Genomic DNA, 18,734 nt, shown 5'->3' on the forward strand with positions numbered 1-18,734 from the left:
CAAAAAGGGGTCCCAGTACTGATGTTCGTCTAACCCAATAGCAGGAATGCAAGTTGCAATATTCCATTCACTGTATCGGCCTGGCCATTACATTTTTCCAATGTGCTAGGTAAAATGGAGAATCCTCTTCCTAGTGCTGGAATCTTTCAAACTGTGAATTTCTCTATAATTGTTCTTTCAAAAGTAACATCCTTGAACCTGTTAACTTGGAAATAATGCCGAGCTATCAATTAGTCATAAAAACCCAAGTCTTCAACCACAATTTCACCTTTAAAACAATATTGAAATTCAAATTTAAAAGTTTTACACACACACACACACACACACACACACACCCACACACACATACACGGTAATCTGAAAAAATTAACCTTAACTCTTTGAAAACAAATACCAGCTTGATAAAAATGTGAAATGACTGCATACAAATAAACATGTTAATACCTCGAGGAAAATGCCTCTTATTAGCAATACTCAATATTGCCTGCACTTGATATACACGATTTCACACATTACTCCTACCAAAAGGTGGGAAGAAAATATTAGATTGTAAGGTCAAGAATTTCTGTTCTTCCTTTGGTCTTCTGCTCTATAATCCCCAGTACAGATGACCAGCTCCTGCCCTTGTCTCCAGATTTTCAGAGGAATGAACTGTTGTAATACATCTTGATAGACATTATTTGGTAACGTTTCTATCACCTGCAAGTAGAAGAAATCCATTAGACATACGGTATAGCCCAAACCGCACGGAACATTGAGAAGAAACGGAGAACTCAAGTTCTTCAGCTTCCTTGAGAAGCTCTTTCATACATCAGATTTGATAACTCTTTAGACCCTAAGCCCTGACCTTTAAATTCATGCAGAAACTTTCTCTATTATAGTAGCCTTAAAGCAGTTACTCAGATGCAGTAGTGAACACTCTGGCTCTCACACTCCAACTCAAGCTTCCCATTCAACGCTTTCAGCCAAACATACATGCATGTCACCTATACTCTCCTCGCTCTTCCTTCTACTAGAAATACTATTTCACTCACATACACAGATACCAACAGTCAGTCACACACAAACTTTAGTCAGTTATGGAGCATGTGTTCAGGTTGTCCCGGGCTCCATTTTGGCCGACTTACCTTGGAACCAGATTTGGTTGATATTCCATACTTTTTTACTTATTGTATTCTTTACTCAGAGTTTGGTGCCACGACTTTTACAGGGTATAAACCCAGGACTCTGGGGATGTTATCCCAGGGAGGGCCCCTAGCCTAGATGACAAGTGTAAGTGTTAAGGTCCGGGATTTTACCCACCACCAAGGAAGACCCATGGACAACGCAATCAGGCAAAGAAAGGGCCGTTTATTGAACTAATGCGCACTAGTGGGAACTCAGCCAAAAGAGTTCTGAGTTCCCTCCTGAAGATTCAGTCTTAAATACTTTTCAGCATGAATAACCCCCCTCCCTTCCTCATTCCAGGCCATTATCTGTTGCATGCTCTCGTTGGAAATTTCCGAGTTTTTTTGCACCTGGGACCTTCGTCCTGAAGTTTATCTGTTAGTAGTTGGGACCTTGGACAGGTCCCAAAGTTTTATCTGTCTGTGGCTTAGCATTTCCCTTGACTGAATATCTCAAGGGTTGGGCAATTTCCAACTCAGATCCCCTTACAAGGAGGAAAAGTATTTGGGGATCCTCTCTACCACATGGGGGAAATCTAGGAGCATGGAAAGATGAGTGACATTGCTATAGCTAAAAGGAATTCCCTGACCAAATACAATCAAGCATAAGAAAGGAATGCTAGCAAAAGGCTAGGGTCTAAGAGAGTGGGGTGCTTATAGTGGATACTGAAGTATAGTCCTCGCCAGGTGTGGATCTTCTTGGGAAAGGGTCTCTTGATAAAATTGGGGAGACTATCTAACTACGATTGTCATTCTCCCGAGGGTCCCTCGTCAGTCTGAAACTGCTCACCTCGGATTCCCTCAGGGAGGATTCCCATGGGAACAGGGAAGAAGTACAAACTTTGGGGTCTTCAACCTACAAGCTCCTCCGTAAATCTGGGCTTCACCAGATCCCACTAGGCCACAAGTTTGGGATTTCTAGATTCCATGTTGACACACCTTATTGCCGATGCTGTGAATACATCCACTGCATCAAATCAGGAAACAGTAGAATCTGTATTTGCCAATGGTGGTCTGTTAATGTAGATACAGTATCGTTTTTTTTTTTTGCTGGAAGCAGAATTGCTTGCACTTTGACCGTGATGAAAATCATAGCCCAGACTTGTAAAATCCTATGTGATTCATAGTCTGTTGTTTATCTGGTTATTTGTTGAACAGCTGTAAAAATTAAAGGACAGCAAGATGTAGAAAGTGTTCTATTGATGGACAGCACCGTGAATCCTATCTTGCAAAGATAGAGTTAAAATTTTAGAACACTCTTTTGCTCTCACACCAATCTCGCCATTCCCGAGTCTGTGGGAATATCAAAGGACCATGGCCTTCCCGGTTTTTCTATTGTCAACCTGGAATCAAGAAAACCCTAACTTGGGGCCTAGACGTATCTGGTGTAGCCTGGATTTCCGGAGGAGCTAATAGATTGGAGACTCCAAAGTTTGTACTTGTTCCCTGATCCCGTGAGAATCCAGAGAGATAGAGACAGACAGATAGAAAGACCGATAGGCAGGCCGACTGGCAGATGGGTAGTGAGATAGGTAGGAGGGCAGATAGATGGATATAGAGATAGCACATAGAGAGACACGTAGTCAAACACAGAAAGAGAGATAGACAGGCAGGCAGACAGACAGATCGAGAGATAAATAGATAGGAACATAGAACAAAAAGACATAGAAACAGAAACAGAATGTGAGATCGAGACATTGAAAGATTAATAGAACTACAGGATGAGGGAAGGTGAAACAAAGGGACAGACAGAGACAGATAGATGGAAGGACAGATCGACGGAAAATGGAATCGAGAGACAGAGAGAGACACAGAAAGTCAGGCATATCGATAGACAGGTAGACAGGGATAGACAGATATATCTCTATATCTGTCTCTCTGTCTCTCTATGTATGTTTCTATCTATCTGTCTGTCGATCTGTCTTTCTATATATCTATCTATCTATCTATCTAACTATCGATGTATGTATCGATCTATCTATGTCTTTGTGTTCCTATCGGTGTAGTTTATGTATCTATCTGCCTGCTTGTTTTTGCATGGATCACACTGTGTGTATGTCATTTGTGTGTTTTAAAGTGTTGTGACATCCTGGGGAACTACAACTCCCAATGTGACCTAGTGGTAACATCCCTTTGAGTCCTGGCTTGGGATTGGTCTTGCATTGGACCAATCCTGTGTTGGGGGATGGACTTTGTCTGTGGTCCCTCCTTAGCATGGGATTGGTCCATCTCAAAACCAATCCCATGAAAGGGAACAGGCATCATCTCTTACCCAGCAGGGGATTGGTCAAATTCAAGGCCAATCCTTCTCAGGAAATAAGAGGGAGGGAACCTTGTAGTATGCTGGGAGATATAGTCCCGTAGGCCACAACCATTGAATACCCACCGGATCTCTCTATGTAGAAGGAGACATAGACAGCTAGACTGACACACAGATTATTTGATCTGTTATTCTGTCTATTCGCCTACTGGTTCTTATGTCTGTCAGCCTGTCTGTGTTTCTTTTGTGGGTTTTCAAGTGTAGTGACAGCCTCTGGAACTACAAGCCCCATTGTGCCCCAGGGATCTGTACCTTTTGAGTCCTGGCTTGGGATTGGTCCGGAATTAGACCAATCCTGTGGTTGGGGAGGGACAATACCCATGGCCCCTCCTTAGCCCAGAATTGGTCCATCTCTTTAGCAATCACGCACAGTAAAGTAGGGAGCATCATTCCTCACCCAGCCTAGGATTAGTGCAATTCAAGACCAATCCCAACCAGGAAAGATGGGGGAGGGACCCCTGGAGCACACTGGGGAATGCAGTTCCTCAGGGGACAACCTAAGAAGAGCAAAACTATATCTTGCTCTATATCCATGTAGACTGAGAGATGGACAAGGGGACCGAAGGACAGGACGACTGACAGACATAAAGCTTTGTTTATCTGTTTCTCTGTCTTACTGCATTCCTGTCTATGTACCTGTCAGTCTGTCTATCTGTCTGTTCATCAGTCCTCTCTGGGTATCTGTCTCTATATAAGTAAGTATGTGTGTTTCTGTCTATGTATGCATCTGTTTATCTGTCGATCTCCAGTGTCTGTCAATCTGTCTGTCCATTGGTCTGTCCCTCTATGGAATTCATCAATCAGTCGATCTTTCCCATTCTTCTTCTCAGCTGTCCACCCTAGAAAATCGGAACAAGTGGTTGCTGGCAAGCAAAGCATATGATGGTGTCCCTGTGATGTTCAGGTGCCTCAGAAGATGTATTTGGTTCAAGATTGGAGGGGGAGTGGCAGACCTCTACTTTGGCCAGTGAGGTGAGTGGCTGTGGCAGACTGCATGATGGGTCCAAACCCTTTTTCTTTGACTCTTCCATGAGGCGCTGGAAGTCTTGAATAGGAAAGCAAGGAATCAATAGCTCAGAGGCTAAGCTCCTTTTCCAATTTTTGGCCACTCCAAAGAGAGCAGCTATCAATATTCTTGGTCAAGCCTTTTTCCTTATTATGGGTATGTGGTAGAAACCCTGTAGTTCAATGGCTGGATCAAAAGGCAGACCATCTTGTAGAGCCCTCTGGGCAGAGTTCCAAATTGCCCTCCAGAATGGTTGGATCAATTCACCACTCCAGCAACAATGCCTTCATGTCCCGACTTTGCCTCATCTCCTCAAGCATTCATTATATTCCCTTGCTGTCATGTTAGCCAATCTGTGTAGCCTCCATTTTCAAGAGGAGACACATTCTCATTGATACTTTGCATCAGAGTTACACCATTATTGGATAGATTCAAACTTTGAAACACCAGGCAGAGTCACCTATTAGTTGTTCGGGATTGGCAGAGGTACTGCTTACTCAAATGACAAAAAGGGGTCCCAGGACTGATGTTCGTCTAAACCCAATAGCAAGAATGCAAGTTGCAACGTTCCATTCACTGTATCAGTCTTGGCCATTAAATTTTTCAAATGTGCTAGGTAAAATGGAGAATCCTCTTCCTAGTGCTGGAATCTTTCAAACTGTGAATTTCTCTATAATTGTTCTTTCAAAAGTAACATCCTTGAACCTGTTAACTTGGAAATAATGCCGAGCTATCAATTAGTCATAAAAACCCAAGTCTTTAACCACAATTTCACCTTCAAAACAATTTTGAAATTCATATTTAAAAGTTTCAAACACACACTCACAGACACAGACTCACATACAAACACACACACACACACACACACACACACACACACACACACACACCCTCCCAACCTAACTTTGGGCAGGTTGGGATGTTCGGGATTGAAAAACTGTTTTCATTCCCCTTGAGCTGCTGAACAAATATAATCATGCCAATGGAAAATTGGAAGACACTGTGGGAGAGATTAGGAATTGATCAACACCTCACACCCTACACCAAGATAAATTCAAAATGGATGAATGACTTAAACATAAAGAAGGAAACCATAAGTAAATTGGGTAAACACAGAATAGTATACATGTCAGACCTTTGGGAGGTGTTAAAAGGGAATCACTTTAAAAGACTGATATATATTAATTTAAGGTCGCCAAGGAATCAGCTATGTAATTCCTAAATGAAAAACTCAAGTCAGCCGTCAGCCTTTTTTGGAGTTTAATTACAATAGGAGCAAGAAAGGAATTAGAGATAGAGAGAAAGAAAAAGGGAGAGAAGGGAATAGGGCTTAAATACCCCTTCTGTTTAGGCTGGGCCAAAAGCCCAAGCCCTTAGATAGCTGAGGCAAAGAAAAGAGATCAGTCCCTATCACTCACGTGACCAAAATGGAGAAACAGTCTCAGAGGCCCCCACCTTCAGCTTCCTTCAGCGCAAGCTTCTCCGAGTCCACTGCAAACTCCTCCACTACCTCAAGTCTCCAGACCCTCCTGTCTTTAAGGAAACCATCCAAGTTCCTCCTCTCAGTTCTCCCATCTACCAATCACTGTTCATCAATTTCCCTGTGCCAATGGAGGCTCTAGCTTAACCCAGGACCGCCCAGAGGTTTCTGGCTTTTGCACATGTCTGTTGAAGGTCATATTTTCAAATGATTAAATCTTTGATCTAGGCTGCAGCCCTTACTCAATCCTGTTAGGACTGAATAGGGTGGAGATTTATTCCAAGTATCTCCATTGTATCAATTCTAAAATCAATCATGATTCAAAGAAATTCCTGTTCTATGCTTAAGCATAGGTCAAAGTCCTTTCCATTGTTCAGCAAAAGGTTTCTGTCCTAAAGTAATCTGAAAAAGGGAAGAGAAGGAACCTCCCATGCCAATGGGGTTCCCATTCCAATAGACTATCAGTAAGAAATTTTCCAAGTATGAAATATCCCAATGGTGAAATTTCCAACATTTATAAGTCTAAGGAATTTTGAGGTTTACAGAGGGGAAAGACTTTAAAACCAAGCAAGACATAGAAAGAATCACAAAATGTAAAATAAATAATTTCGACTACATCAAATTAAAAAGCTTTTGTACAAACAAAACCAATGTAACTAAAATCAGAAGGAAAACAACAAATTGGGAAATAATCTTCATAAAAACCTCTGACAAAGGTTTAATTACTCAAATTTATAAAGAGCTAAATCAATTGTACAAAAAATCAAGCCATTCCCCAATTGATAAATGGGCAAGGGACATGGATAGGCAGTATTCAGATAAAGAAATCAAAGCTATTAATAAGCACATGAAGAAGTGTTCTAAATCTCTTATAATCAGAGAGATGCAAATCAAAACAACTCTGAGGTATCACCTCCCACCTAGCAGATTGGCTAACATGACAGCTATGGAAAGTAATGAATGCTGGAGGGGATGTGGCAAAGTAGGGACATTAATTCATTGATGGTGGAGTTGTGAACTGATCCAGCCATTCTGGAGGGCAATTTGAAACTATGCCCAAAGGGCGATAAAAGAATGTCTACCCTTTGATCCAGCCATAGCACTGCTGGGTCTGTACCCCAAAGAGATAATAATGAAAAAGACTTGTACAAGAATATTCATAGCTGCGCTCTTTGTGATGGCCAAAAATTGGAAAACGAGTGGATGCCCATCAATTGGGGAATGGCTGAACAAATTGTGGTATATGTTGGTGATGGAATACTATTGTGCTAAAAGGAATAATAAAGTGGAGGAATTCCATGGAGACTGGAACGACCTCCAGAAAAAGATGCAGAGTGAGAGGAGCAAAACCAGGGGAACATTGTACACAGAGACTAATACACTGTGGTATAATCGAACGTAATGGACTTCTCCATTAGTGGCGGTGTAATGTCCCTGAACAATCTGCAGGGATCTAGGAGAAAAAACACTATCCATAAGCAGAGAACAAACTGTGGGAGTAGAAACACCGAGGAAAAGCAACTGCCTGACTACAGCTGTTGAGGGGACATGACAGAGGAGAGACTCTAAACAAACACTGTAATGCAAATATTAACATCATGGCAATGGGTTCGAATCAAGAACACATGTGATACCCAGTGGAATCACGCGTCGGATACGGGGGGTGGGGAGGAAGAAAAGAAAATGATCTTTGTCTTTAATGAATAATGCATGGAAATGATCAAATAAACTACTATAAAATTTAAAAAAAAAAGAATTTGGGCAACCTCTCTACCATATGGAAGAAATCGAGGAGCAGGGAAAGATGAGAGACATTGCTGCATCTACAAAGAAAATCACTGACAGGATACAATGAAGCTTAGGAAAGGAATCTTAGCCAAAGGCAAGGGTCTAAGAGAGGGGGGTGGTTACAGTGGGTACTGAAAAATGGTCCCTGCCAAGTGTGGATTTTCTTGGGAAAGCATCTCTTGATACAATAGGGGAGAGTACCTAACTAGGATTGTTATTCACCTGAGGGTCCCCCACTCAGTCTGAAACTGCTCACCTGGGATTCCCTCAGGGTGGATTTCCATGGGAACAGGGAACAGGTACAATCTTTGGGGTCTCCAACCTACAAGCTACTCCTGAATCCTAGGCTTCACCAGATCCCACTAGGCCCCAAGTTTGGGCTTTCTAGATTCCATGTTGACACACCTTATTGCTGATGCTGTGAATACATTCACTGCATCAAATCAGGAAAAACCAGAAACTGTATTTGCCAATGGTAGCCTATTAATGCAGGCACAGTATTGTTTTTTGCAGAATACAGAATTCCTTGAAGTTTTGAAGATCATAGTACAGACTAGTAAATTCCTATGTGATTCCTTGTCTGTTGTTTATCTGGTTATTTGTTAAACAGCTGTAAAAATTAAAAGGAATGCAAGATGCAGAACCTATTCTGTTGATTGACACCACCGTGAATCCTATCTTGCAAAGACAAGGTTAAAATTTTAGAACACACTTTTGCTCTCACACCAATCTCTCTATTCCCTTCTCTGAGGTAATGTCAGAGGTTAATAGCCCTCCCGGTGTTCCTATTGTCAGCCTGTAATCAAGAAGCCCCAAACTTGTGGCATAGTGGGATCTGGTGTAGCCTGGGTTTATGGAGGATCTTATAGGTTGGAGACCCCAAAGTTTTCTACTTGTTCCCTGATCCCATGGGAATCCAGAGAGATAGAGACAGACAAACAGAAAGACAGATAGGCAGGCCGACTGGCAGATGGGTAGTCAGATAGGTAGGAGGGCAGATAGACGGATATAGAGATGGCACATAGAGAGACACATAGTCAGATACAGACAGAGAGATAGACAGGCAGGCAGACAGATCGAGAGATAAATAGATAGGAAGATAGAACAAAAAGACATAGAATCAGAAACAGACAGAATGAGATATACTCAGAGACATTGAAAGATTAATAGAACAACAGAATATTGGAGAGAGAAACAAACGGACAGACAGAGACAGATAGATGGAAGGACAGACCTAGGGAAGATGGAATGTAGAGACAGACAGACTGAGAGAGACACAGAATGTCAGGCAGATGGATAGACAGACAGGGATAGACAGATAGCAATAGAGATAGATCAATAGACTGAAATATAAAAAGAATGATAGAGAAAGGGACTGTCAGACATTCAGAAAGACTGACAGATGGACTAGTTTCTCTGTCATTTTGTCTATCTGCCTGCCTGTCTATGTTCTATCAGACTGTCCTTCTGTCTGCATATCCCACCTGGCTATATCTATGTGTTCATGTGTTTATGGATGTATGTATGTATTTCTCTCTCTCTCTCTCTCTCTCTCTCTCTCTCTCTCTCTCTCTCTCTCTCTCTTTATCTTTATGTATCTGTCAACGTAGTCTGTGTATCTATCTGCCTACCTGTTTGTGCAATGGTCAATCAATGTGTATGTCGTTTGTGTGGAGTCCCGCATTGGGATTGGTCTCGCAATGGACCAATCCCCTGTTTGGGGAGGGTCAATGTCCATGGTCCCTCCTTAGTATTGTTCCATTTTAAAACCAATCCCATGAAAGGAAAATGTGCATCATCCCTTGCCCAGAATAGCATTCCTCAAATTCAAGAACAATCCCTCACCGGTAATAAGGGGTAGGGACCCCAGGAGCATGCTGGGAGATATAGTCCCCAAGCCACAACTCTTGAAAACCCACAAGATCTCACTCTATGAATCTATGTTGACGGAGAGATGGACAGCTGGACAGGCAGAAGTACTGACAGACAGATTATTTGATCTGTTATTCTGTGTATTCTGCTACTGGTTGGGACATCTGTCAGCCTTTCTGTGTCTCTTTCCTTGGTTTTGAAGTGTTGTGTCAACTTGGGGAACTACAACCCCCATTGTGCCCCTATAGTCCCTCCCCTTTGTGTTCAGCCCCTCCAATATGCAATCCTTCCCCTGCTGTAATATTAGCCAATCTGTGTAGCCTCCATTTTCAAGAGGAGACACATTATTATTGATACCTTGCATCACAGTGACCACATTATTGGATAGATTCACACTTTGAAACACCAGGCAGAGTCACCTATTAGTTGTTCGGGATTGGCAGAGGTACTGCTTACTCAAATGACAAAAAGGGGTCCCAGTACTGATGTTCGTCTAAACCCAATAGCAAGAATGCAAGTTGCAATGTTCTGTGTAGACTATCGGTCTTGGCCATTAAATTTTGTAAATATGCTAGTTAAAATGGAGAATCCTCTTCCTAGTGCCAGAATCTCATAAACTGTGAATTTTTCTACCATTGTTTTTTCAAAAGTAACTTGGAAATAATGTTGAACATTCAAATAGTCAGGAGAACCCAAGGCTTTACCCATAATTTCATCTTCAAAACAAATTTGAAATTTAAATATAAAAGTTTCAAAATTGAAATTAGCTCAAAAATTCTCGAGATTAAAAATGAAACACACTCACACACACACACACACACACACACACACACACACACACACGCTGCCAACCTAACTTTTGGGAGGTTGGGGAGCGAGGGATTGGAAAACCGTTTTCATTCCCCTTTAACTACTGAACAAAATATAATCATGCCAGTCTGTAGACCAAAATGATTGTTAAATTAATCCCCATATTCTAGGCCTTGCCTTTATGAGGATTTCATCATAGGATGACAGAACATTTGATCTAACAAGAGAAAAGTGGGAAGTAACTTCAAATGGGGGAGAAAAGCTCCCTAATTTGGAATATTAATACCAGGTAGAAGTTGGTAATGACCAGCAGTCAGCTATAGATCTTGATAGACACTTAGCTGAGCCAATCCCAAGCCCTTCCATTGGCCCTTGTGACTGTATCCTAACCCATTTTCCTCCATAGCATTTCTTTTCCCCACGATCTTTCCATAGAATTCACCTATAGATCTCAATTCTCTCTCGCCATGCTAAGATTATCTTTCTTACTACCAATTCCTTCTAGGCTCCATCATTTCTTTCCTAACGTCTTCTGATTCGACTTTGAGACAACCCAGCACTCTGGAATCTTTGCTGTGACTTCTCCAATGGACAGATGTTCCTTTCCATTCTCTTAACAAGGAAAAATGCTCCTATTTTCAACTTTCCTTCTTCAACCAAGTCTGGGGACTAACTCAGTCCTTTCTAGGTTCTCTACTTATAGGGCCTTGGCTCCAGGTAAATAGAATTCTCAGGGGAGATCAAATGGCCAGTTTTCCCTCTGCTGTAGAAATATTTCTAAAGTTATTGAAAATGCAGGACACAGTCCTTCACCGGATACCGTATCTGGGGGACTCCTTCAGATGTCTCCTAAGATGTCTCCTTGAGCACTTCTTTAGATTCTGGGCTGGAGAAAAATCTGTTCCAGGATTTTTGCTCCCAGGAAACATCTTGAGGTAAACCTTCCCTTTCATAGGTTTTCATATCTTCACCCCCAGGCCAGAACTGGGGGGGGGGGATAAAATCTAGGGCATTCTAGAAATATCTTAGGAGTTTCCCAGGTGGGGAATTCCTTTGTCTATTAGCAGTCATGTGCCAATGATCATCAGAAATAATGGGAACAAAGTCATTAGTTCTCTCCACTTCAAAAGGAAAATCAGTTCTCAGTATTCCCTGGTCTTTTCAAACAAAACCTTATCTATTGAAATGGCTGCACTCTGGAAACTGACCTTCAAAATGCCCCAAATCAGGTTATAATGGATGATGCTTTTCCTTTTTCAAAAACTCAAACTGGTAACATTTTTGCTCCAAAAACAAAACTTAGGGTTACTAAGGAAAAGGTTCAAAATTTCCTCTAACTAGGAGCACCTCTACTATTCCTTCTTTTTTTCATTTTTTACTCTAATTTCCTTTGGGCTGCCAATTTGCCTTTCTCTTCTCCTTGCCTCAAAGCACTTTGGCCTATGGCTAAAGCTGCTCCTAGAGAGGAAATTTGAGGCTCAATTAAAAAATGTTCAGGGTTTCTTTAGCATTGAAAGCAAAACCTTTTCCCCCATATTTCGTGTCCTTTGACAATTGAAAAACCAGTCAGGTACATAGTTGCCCATGCTCAAATGAACTTTCTTTACTCCAGAAATCACACACACACACATGTCAACATAGAAATCTAGAGAGCCCCAGTTTATTTAGTTTGAGTGTAGAAACCCCAGGTTTTGACCTTGTCACAGGAGAGGTTTCCCCCTGAGGGAAGGTCCCTCTTCAGCAGACTGAACTTCCTGGTAGTTTGGGTGGGAACAGCTAATTCCATCCAATATTAAGCATCCCTTTTGTCCCAATGGTTTCTTCCCCCTGGGCTAAGGTCCATGACCAAGGTGACCCAGCCCTAGGCTGAGTCTTTCCCTTTTGTGTCCATTGTAGGGCCCCAGCCCCTCCTATTATTCCTGTCTGGAACTCTTCATTTTCCTTTCTTACCATTGTAAAGTCAATCAACTGTCCCTCTAATCCTAAAGCGCCCAGGTCACCTTGAGTGGTATATAGGCTCCCCAAGTTCTTTTGTTCTTTGGAGTCCATCCTGAGTCCCTGGAGCATGCTGGGAGATGCAGTCCTCCAAGCCACTACCCTTGAAAAGCCATATTATCTCTGTTTCTATGAAAACGGAGAGATGGACAACTGGACAGACAGAAGGACTGACAGACAGATTAGTTGCTATGATATTCTGTCTATCTGCCTGCTGTTTAGTGCATGTATCGGTCTGTCCATCTATCTTTTGAGGGTTTTCAAGTGTTGTGACCTCCTGGGGAACTACAACCCCCAGTGCGCTCCAGGAGTCCCACCCCTTTGAGTCCTGCCTTGGGATTCCTCCCGAATTCGACCAATCCCGAGTTACGAGAGGGACAAAGCGAATGGCCTCTCCTGAGCCCAGGATTGATCCATTTATAAGCCAATCACACACAACAGTAGCGAGGAATATCCCTATCCCTGCCTCGGTCCAATTCAAGACCAATCCCTCCCAGGAAATGAGATGGAGGGACTGCTGGAGAACACTGCAGTGTGCAGTTCCTCAGGGCACAAGGCTACAAAACACATTCTATCTCTAGCTCTATATCCATATAGACTGAGAGATGGCCAAGGGGACAGACAGACAGGAGGACTGACAGACAGAGACCTTCGTCAAAGGTCAATGGCATTCCCGGTTTCCCTATTGTCAACCTGGAATCTAGAAGCCCCAACCTTGTGGCCCAGTGGGATTGGTGTAGCCTGGGTTTCCGGAGGAGCTTGTAGTTTGGAGACCCCAAAGTTTTGTACTTGTTCCCTGATCCCGTGAGAATCCAGAGAGATAGAGACAGACAAACAGAAAGACAAATAGGCAGGCAGACTGGCAGGTGGGTAGTCAGATAGGTAGGAGGGAAGATAGACGGATATAGAGATAGCACATAGAGAGACACATAGTCAGACACAGACAGAGATAGACAGGGGGAGAGACAGACAGATAGAGAGATAAATAGATAGGAAGATAGAATGAAGAGTCAAAGAAACAGAAACAGACAGAATGAGAGATAGTCAGAGACACTGAAAGATTAATAGAACATCAGAATATCAGAGAGTAAAACAGAGGGACAGACAGAGACAGATAGACGGAAGGACAGACCTAGGGAAGATGGAATGGAGAGACAGACAGACTGAGAGGTACACAGAAAGTCAAGCAGATGGATAGACAGGCCAACAGTGATAAACAGATAGCAAGATAGATAGATAGATAGATAGATAGATACAGTTAGATCAATAGATTGATATATGGACAGAATGAGAGAAAAACGAACTGACAGACACAGACAGACAGATCGACAGACATACAGAAAGACTGACATATGGACTAGTGTCTCTGTCATTTTGTCTATCTGTCTGTCTTTCTGTGTGTCTATCATCCTGTCTTTCAGTCTGCAAGACCCATTGGGCAATATCTATGTGTCCATGTGTTTATGGATATATGTGCGTATTTCTCTCTCTCTGTCACTCTCTGTCTGTCTGTCTATCTGTCTATCTATCTAACGATCTATCGATGTATCTATCGATCTATCGATCTATCTATGTCTTTGTGTTCCTATCGGTGTAGTTTATGTATCTATCTGCCTGCTTGTTTTTGCATGGATCACACTGTGTGTATGTCATTTGTGTGTTTTAAAGTGTTGTGACATCCTGGGGAACTACAACTCCCAATGTGACCTAGTGGTAACATCCCTTTGAGTCCTGGCTTGGGATTGGTCTTGCATTGGACCAATCCTGTGTTGGGGGATGGACTTTGTCTGTGGTCCCTCCTTAGCATGGGATTGGTCCATCTCAAAACCAATCCCATGAAAGGGAAATGGGCATCATCTCTTACCCAGCAGGGGACTGGTCAAATTCAAGGCCAATCCTTCTCAGGAAATAAGAGGGAGGGAACCTTGTAGTATGCTGGGAGATATAGTCCAGTAGGCCACAACCATTGAATACCCACCGGATCTCTCTATGTAGAAGGAGACATGGACAGCTAGACTGACCCACAGATTATTTGATGTGTTATTCTGTCTATTCGCCTACTGGTTCTTATGTCTGTCAGCCTGTCTGTGTTTCTTTTGTGGGTTTTGAAGTGTAGTGACAGCCTCGGGAACTACAAGCCCCATTGTGCCCCAGGGATCTGTACCTTTTGAGTCCTGGCTTGGGATTGGTCCAGAATTCGACCAATCCTGTGGTCGGGGAGGGACAATACCCATTGTCCCTTCTTAGCCCAGAATTGGTCCATCTCTTTAGCAATCAGGCACAGTAAAGTAGGGAGCATCATTTGTCACCCAGCCTAGGATTAGTCCAATTCAAGACCAATCCCTCATTGGAAATAAGTGTTAGGGACCTCTGGAGCACAGTGGGTAATGTAGTCCCCTAGGCCACAACCCTTGAAAACCCACAGGATCTCTGTATGAATCTATGTAGAATGAGAGATGGACATCTGGACAGAGAGAAGGACTGATAGACAGAGTATTTGATCTGTTACTCTGTCTATTTGCCTACTGGTTGGTCCATCTATCAATCTCTCTGTCTCTTTTGTGGGTTTTCAAGTATTCTGAAAGGCTGGGGAACTACAACCCCCATTGTGCCCCAGGAATCACTCCCTTTTCAGTCCTGGCTTAGGATTGGTCCGGAACTGGACAAATCCTGTGGTGGGGGCGGGACAATGCCCATGGCCCCTCCTTAGCCCAGGATTGGTCCACCTAAAGACCAATCACACAAAGGAAAGTAGGGAGCCTCATTTATAACCCAGCCTAGGAATGGACCAATTCAAGACCAATCCTGCCCAGGAAAGATGGGGGAGGGACTCTTTGAGCTAACTGGGGGATGCAGTTCCTCAGTCCACAACCCAGGAAAAGCCACACTATCTCTAGCTCTATATCCATATAGACTGAGAGATAGAAAACTGGACCGACAGACAAGAGGACTGACTGACAGAGAACTTCCTTTATCTGTTATTCTGTCTTACTGCCATTCTGTCTATGTATCTCTCAGTCTGTCTATCTGTCTGCCCATCAGTCCTCTCTGGGTATCTGTCTCCATATAAGTATGTATGTATGTTCCTGTCTATGTATGTATCTGTTAATCAATCGATCTCCAGTGTTTGTCAATCTGTCCATTGGTCTGTCCCTCTATCTAATTTATCAATCAGTCGATCTTTCCCATTCTCCTTCTCAGCTGTCCACCCTAGAAAATCAAAATAAGTGGTTGCTGGCAAGCAAAGCATGTGATGGTGACCCGGTTGTGTTCAGATGGCTCAGAAGATGTATTTGGTTCAAGATTGGAGGAGGAGTGGCAGACCTCCACTTTGGCCAGTGAGGTGAGTGGCTGTGGCAGACTGCATGATGCGTCCAAACCCTTCTGATCAGACTGACCCTGAGGTGCTGGAAGTCTTGAATAGGAAATCAAGGAATCAAGATCTCAGAGGCTAAGCTCTGCGCCTTACTTACAGGGATCTTAACCTGTTGTCCTGACGTTTCCCAACAAGGAGCATTTACTAAACAAAAATGGCATTTCCTCGGGCAGACTATGAAACAAAGTGAGTCAAAATGACACAGAATGTTTACCGCCATTGACATTCCATGCAATCTAGTGAGGATACTGCACAAACTGTGGAGAGATGAGCTGTTACTCAGCTGCAGTCCCCACCTTTCACTGCTTCTACTCAGGCTTCTTACCCCTTTGAATGAGATGCCCAAGAGAAACACCCCTTCTTTAATGCTGCAGATATCAAGAACTAGCCCCATGGCCTGGGGCAAACCTCCTGCCCGAACCCCTTCTTTCTGTGCCCTGTCCTCACCTCTGTTAAATGATAGCTAAACCTCAGCATTGAGACATGCCTGTTTGTCCATCTATCAGCCTGTGTGTCTGACTTTTGTGCTTTTTAACCTGTTGAAGCCTGGGTAAATACAACCCCCAGTGTGCACCAGCAGGACCACCCGTTTGAGTCCTTGTTTGGGATTGGTCTTGAATTGGACCCATTCCGTGATAGAGGAGGGACAATGGCCATGAACTCTCCTTAGCACGGAATTAATACTTTTCAAGACCAATCCCAGTAAAGGAAATATTGGACATCATTCCCTCGACTAGCATAGAACTGGTCCAATTCAAGACAAATCCCTCCCCGGAAATAAGGAGTAAGGGCCCCTGGAGCATGCTGGGAGATGCAGTCTCCCAAGCCACAATACTTGAAAAGCCATACTATCTCTATGTATCTATGAAAACGGAGAGATAGACAACTGGACAGACAGAAGGACTGACAGAGAGATTAGTTGCTATGTTATTCTGTCTATCTGCGTGCTGTTTGGTGCATCTGTCTGTCTATCTTTTGAGGGTTTTCAAGTGTTGTGACCTCCTGGGGAACTACAACCCCCAGTGTGCTCCAGGAGTCCCACCCCTTTGAGTCCTGCCTTGGAGTGCTCCCGAATTCGACCAATCCCGAGTTAGGAGAGGGACAAAGCGAATGGCCTCTCCTGAGCCCAGGATTGATCCATTTATAAGCCAATCATACACAGCAGTAGCGAGGAATATCCCTATCCCTGCCTCGGTCCAATTCAAGACCAATCCCTCCCAGGAAATGAGATGGAGGGACTGCTCGAGAACACTGCAGTGTGCAGTTCCTCAGGGCACAAGGCTACAAAACACATTCTATCTCTAGCTCTATATCCATATAGACTGAGAGATGGCCAAGGGGACCGACAGACAGGAGGACTGACAGACAGAGACCTTCGTCAAAGGTCAATGGCATTCCCAGTTTCCCTATTGTCAACCTGGAATCAAGAAACCCTAAACTTGTGGCCTAGAAGTATCTGGTGTAGCCTGGGTTTCCGGAGGACCTTGTAGGTTGGAGATCCCAAAGTTTTGTACTTGTTCCCTGATCCTGTGAGAATCCAGAGGGATAGAGACAGACAAACAGAAAGACAGATAGGCAGGCCGACTGGCAGGTGGGTAGTCAGATAGGTAGCAGGGCAGGTAGATGGATATAGAGATGGCACATCGAGAGACACATAGTCAGATACAGACAGAGAGATAGACAGGCAGGCAGGCAGGCAGGCAGGCAGACAGACAGAGAGGTAAATAGATAGGAAAATAGAACAAAAAGAAATAGAAAAACAAACAGACAGAACGAGATATAGTCAGAGACATTGCAAGATTAATAGAACAACAGAATATCAGAGAGTAAAACAAAGGGACAGACAGAGACAGATAGATGGAAGGACAGACCGAGGGAAGATAGAATGGAGAGACAGACAGACTGAGAGAGAGACAGAAAGTCAGGCACATGGATAGACACACAGACACGGATAGACAGATAGCAATATAGATAGATAGATACAGTTAGATCTATAGATTGATATATAGTCAGAATGAGAGAAAAAAGGACTGACAGACACAGACAGACAGATCGACAGACATACAGAAAGACTGACAGATGGACTAGTTTCTCTGTTATTTTGTCTATCTGTCTGTCTGTCTGTGTGTCTATCATCCTGTCCTTCTGTCTGCAAGACCCATCTGGCAATATCTATGTGTCCATGTGTTTATGGATGTATGTACGAATCTCTCTCTCTCTCTCCCTCTCTCTGTCTGTCTGTCTGTCTGTCTATCTATATATCTATCTATCTCTCTATGTCTTAGTGCTTCTCTCTGTGTAGTCTATATAATTATGTACCTGCCTGTCTGTGTATCTAATGAGTTGTCTGTATCTCTGCCATTCAGTCAAGTCTGGTTATATCTCTTTCTCTGTGTGTTTTTATGTGTCTATATTTTTATGTATCTATTTATGTATCTCTATGTATCTATCTAACTACTATTGACTTGTAAAAACAGAAAACTATTAAATAGTCAGAAAAGTGACTCTTTCATCAAGGAAACGGGGGTCAATGTGACTGTAGAGCTCTAGACAGAGCTGGGCGCCACAAGGCTACGGAGAGTCCCAGGATTGAACTCTGGTGGCTCTGGACACTGACCCCTGGGAAAGGCAATAGCACCAGATTGGACAGTTTAAAGGAGAAAAATTTTGGGGAACTTCTCCACCATTTGGGGGAAATCCAGGGGCAGGGAAAGATTATTGACTTTGCTCAAGCTACAAAGAAAATGGGAGTGTTCCAACTCTACTGACAGCATCCAATGAAGCTCGGGAAAAGAATCATCGCTTGAGGAGAGGGTGTAAGGGAAAGGGCTGCTGACAGTGGAGACTAAAGGATGGTCCCTGATCAGGTGGGGATTTACTTGGGGAAACATCTCTGACCCCACAGGGGAGACTACCTAAAA

The 18,734-nt window shown here is 43.2% G+C and overlaps 1 long non-coding RNA gene across 1 annotated transcript in view; it reads left to right on the plus strand.

Moving 5' to 3' along the window:
• Nucleotides 1-18,422, plus strand: part of LOC130456083 (uncharacterized) — a 134,068-nt gene extending 115,646 nt beyond the window's left edge. The window contains exons 12-13 of the long non-coding RNA XR_008914385.1: nucleotides 4,317-4,458; nucleotides 15,639-18,422. This is a non-coding gene — a long non-coding RNA (uncharacterized LOC130456083). The remainder of the gene's footprint in view (nucleotides 1-4,316; nucleotides 4,459-15,638) is intronic.
• The last annotated feature ends 312 nt before the right edge of the window (nucleotides 18,423-18,734 follow it).

Source organism: Monodelphis domestica, chromosome X, assembly GCF_027887165.1.
Source record: "Monodelphis domestica isolate mMonDom1 chromosome X, mMonDom1.pri, whole genome shotgun sequence".
NCBI classification, from domain to species: Eukaryota; Metazoa; Chordata; class Mammalia; order Didelphimorphia; family Didelphidae; genus Monodelphis; species Monodelphis domestica.